At 46.7% G+C, this 4,345-nt stretch overlaps 1 non-coding gene across 1 annotated transcript; it reads left to right on the top strand.

Moving 5' to 3' along the window:
• The first annotated feature begins 1,616 nt into the window (after positions 1–1,616).
• Positions 1,617–1,782, top strand: LOC138460010 (U1 spliceosomal RNA). The gene has a single exon (XR_011262779.1). It is a non-coding gene; the product is annotated as a U1 spliceosomal RNA (small nuclear RNA).
• Positions 1,783–4,345: the final 2,563 nt, after the last annotated feature.

Raw genomic sequence — 4,345 nt, forward strand, 5'->3', positions numbered from 1 at the left:
GGACCCACCATGCAAGAGAGGAACGAGCTCCGGCCCTGACATGCACGTTCCTCTCTTGCATGGTGCTCTGAGGGGCAAAAGGCGAGCCGAGATGAAGGGAGGAGGTGGCGAGGTGAGGAGAAGAGAGTGCTGGCCCGGGCAAAGGATTATGTGGACAGGTGCTGTGCAGGAGTTCCTCTCGGCGTGGACAGCACAGCGGATTCCTGAACCCCTGATTAGCCGTGGGCCGCTGCTCAGAGGGCCATTGTGCGGAGTTACTTTCAAGGTTTGTCATCTCTGGACATATGTTTAGAAGGGGTTGCGGTGACACAGCCTGTCTGCCCCAAAAATTGTTCTTTTTAATTGCGAATGTCACCGAAGAAGAACCTTTATCAGCTGAGAAACGTAACCTTTGCAGTGCTTTTTTTCCTCGTCTCAAGACAAAGAAGAACAGCGGGAGCTCAGTTGCGTTTACCTCTAAGCACAGTGCGGATTGATGAAAATGTCCATGCATTATACAAACTACATTGGACATTATAGATGTGGCCAGAGGGGTATCAAAGCATGGCGAATACCACATGTACAGTACAATATGTTACCCTAGTAGTGCCCCAATAACACACTGCAACCTGCAAATGGGCCTCAGTGGACCACCTGCCAAGGTTTCTGGAAGTTGCTTATGATCTTGATCTGTGATCTATATGATCTGATATGATAGGATATTTATAACATGCTTAATACCCATGCAGCAGTGATCCCAATCATAAAAGTGAAACAGGCAAGCCCAAAAGGTATAACTTATTTTCACTCTTTTGGTAGCGCAGTCTGAGGGCAGCCTATACCCCTCAGGAGAGGTGTGAGCTGATACAGTTGCAACACAAAAAACAATAGTACTATGTTCCCAAAATACCTTAGTTCTTGTCTTTCGAATCTCAGCAGAGCCAGGCATTTCAGCATCAGACCAGAAGCATGGGTGCCTTTGCGCTGGGCTGGGGTCAAGTCGGAGAGCAGCACCGATGGGCCCCAATGATGCAGTTCTGTTTGGCAGTGGTGCTGATTTGCAGGTAGAAAATGCTGGGAACAGTAGGCCGTGCCAAGTGGATGGCACTGGAAGACTCAGTGACCTCTGGGCCCGGACAAGGGAATACTTGCCTTTGGCGCTGTGCAGGCTCGGCTGACACAACACGGCATATGGTTACGGCAAAGATGTCAAAGCTTCAGCATTGTCATTGAGCAGAACTCTGAGATTCAGGGGTGGTGGAGCGTCGAGGTCCAGGATGATTATGATGATGTCAATGGGGCCAGCGCTGAGCTGCTCCGCTCAGGAGGGCCATGGGCCCATGTGGGGCCGACAGGCCAGTGGGCAGACTGCAACAGGCCTGCTCGAGCCATCCTGCTATTCATACAAATCTCGGGCCGAGCAGGGCCTGATGGGAGAAAGGAACTGTGCTACAATCTGCTCTTCTGCTGGGCTCTGCCTGCTGGAGCTTCCCCCTACACGCCGGACAGGCAGCTCTGCAGACGCTCAGAGTTTCCGGGGGGTGGGAGGTTGGGGCTGGGTCAGGGCCTGCCTTCTCACCCTCGCTTAGCAGGGCTTCCCAGAACTGACCCAACCCCTGCCCTCTTGCATGCAACTCATACTTAGCTGGAAGGGGAGAATCTGATCTCAAGGGCATATATCTCAGGGTGAGGCTTACCCATTCATTGCACATCGGATTTGCTGACCCCTGCTATGTTCCCAAATGCGGGATACACAACTGCATTATTTCTGGTAGTGGGGGAATGCGTTCGCGCTCTCCCCCTGATTTATTGATGAAAGAAAAAGTAAAGTGTGCACTAGGCCTGCTAGGTTGCATACTTTAAGATTGTGCTCACATTGCGTTTCTTCAATTAGGTTCACCTTTGGGTGATCCTTTTCCACATTTTATCTGTTGAATTGAATTATGCTTCTTTCATCACCACAGAAGTAATGTGTATTACAGAGATAAGCTACCATATGTATTGGGCACACTGCACATGCTCAGGCAGCATCAATCATACTTTGTACAGGACAATGCTGGCCTAAATTGGGATCAGCCAGCATAGACATGTACCTACAGAGACACATTTTGGGTACAACCAGCATGACAATGTGTTACATCAGTGACAGTGCTGTCTTACACTGTGGACACATAGATCATTAAATTGGGTTGTGTTGTAAAATGTTCTTTTCTGCTGTTGGTGACATGGAATGTTCATGTTCACCTTTAGAACTGATTGTAAACTTGTGGCTTTTTGGTCACCTTTTCTGCTGTAAAAAGCACCATTTCAACCCCATATCTGAAAAATAATTCTTGGGGGGGAACCCCCCCAAACCCGCCCTAGAACCTTATAGTTCCCTCGCTACGCTCGGTCACCCCCACTATTTCAGAAAAATATTAACACATAGACACTGAAAGAAATCACAAGCAACTAACCTTTGATCACTGCCCATGACACCAAAAGCTATCTTTGGGACTGCATGGCTATCACTGCCTGTGATGATATTGTGTCAAAGGTCACACAATAACGCTTTTTAATATACTGCTTTGGGTGAAGTTGTTGACTTTTGGCTCGCCAGCCCACTGGGTGACAAAAAGTTAATGCTTCGGCCCCACATTCAGTAAGTTTGGACAAGCCTGGTCTAAACACTCAGAGACTCACTGCCGAATTCAGCTTTACAACATGAAAATAATCCCACCTTAATGATACCTTTATAATGGAGCACGAGGAAGCACTGAGTCACATCTAGGATTGTGCTGTGTCACGTGAAATTATAGTTCAGTCTAATGTGTTCAGTGATTGGCCAACAGCAAGCCTTAAATTCACAAATTAAACGCTTCTGCCACTAACATTCAAGTGCACTGCGTAAACGGCTGAATCGACTTCCGTAGAAGGAACTCAGTCAGCCATTGAGAGATGGGAGGTGAGCTACATGCTGGATACGATCACTAGCAATGGAAGCGCCCTGTCTCCCAATGAATGGATGGGAACGCAGGCTGCAACCATCGCTGGCCTTTGTCATGTTTTACAAACATTTTGTGCACTGTCTGGACATTTAGCTGTCGGGGCTCATCTGATGTGTCCCTCGCACCCGGACAACACATTTGCAATTCTGCAGTTTCTTATACAAACATGCTTGCATCAGGTGCGTTAGTCAAATGATATCATTTGAATTGAAGCACAAAATGGCAGTGCACACCCCTTTACGTGCGGCATGTCCACATGCAACTCCGTGTTTACTCCTTTCCATTCTGGGACGTGTAGCCCTACATTTACAATGAGAAAAGCAAAACTGCAAGATTCAAAATGGAAAGAAAATATTCCAGGAGTGAATATGTATCTTCTGAGTGATTTGGAGCATGTTTACGTGCATGCTTAAACACTACAACTCACAGAATGCTTAAATGTGAAAAATTTAAATGCCTATGACAGGATAAATGGTGTCACAATACCTGGAGACAACTGGTCACCTCAGGAAAAGGAATTTTCTGGAGGGCCACAGGCAGTTGCCCCCTGCGGGATGTGACACCTGAGGCCAGTTTAGTGTCCAGGCAAGGGTGATACACAAGTGCTCTGTGGAATTCACTGTGCAAAATGGAATGGACTGAAACCGATAGATGTGCCTCCGGCTGAGTTCAGTATCGCACCAGCCCCACCTCTAAAGGTACTGTAGCCTTCAGGTCGGGCAGTGGCAATGGAAATTCTGGGCTGAAGGATGCATACACACGCTGCTTCCATGCTGTCAGAAGAAGCTCCATGCTGGGGGTGGAGGAATGTCTCTCCTTTATAAAAACAAGAAAAAAAAAACATTCAACTATTTCTAAACTTTCCTTAAACTTCATCCCTCCCTAAATATCCTACGCAATAGGCACTATTTGGTACCAACCACCTGCCTCTACCGCGAGATCGCCAGCTTGTGTGTTCTGCATATAATGGAAGAGGCGGACACAGCAGAAACATATTCCCATTTTGGTAGTGAGCACAGATGGTGTTAGGTAGAATTCTCCAGAATGGCTAATTTCACTTACCTGCTGAGTCCCTCAGCAGCTTTGCTGGATTTCTAGGATTTATTTTTTTCACCTGGTAAGAGTGTGAGCCTTTTTTCCCACTCTTAAATGTGTTTTGCTGTGTGTGTTTACATTTTTTTGTGATTTATAGACTGTGGAGCTTCACCTACTCCATAGGCATCATCTTTTTACTGTGTGTTACACAGCACCCTTAGTGCAGTGACACAAGGTTGTCTTTTTCAGACTTCACACTTTAAACTCCATATTCTAGGACTGACTACTGTCTCTCAGAATAAGTAAAGTTGCCATTGACTTTATTAGTCTTTTTAAATTCACAG

The sequence above is a fragment of the Ambystoma mexicanum genome, chromosome 4p (assembly GCF_040938575.1).
Source record: "Ambystoma mexicanum isolate Mex_15411 chromosome 4p, UKY_AmexF1_1, whole genome shotgun sequence".
Classification (NCBI taxonomy): domain Eukaryota; kingdom Metazoa; phylum Chordata; class Amphibia; order Caudata; family Ambystomatidae; genus Ambystoma; species Ambystoma mexicanum.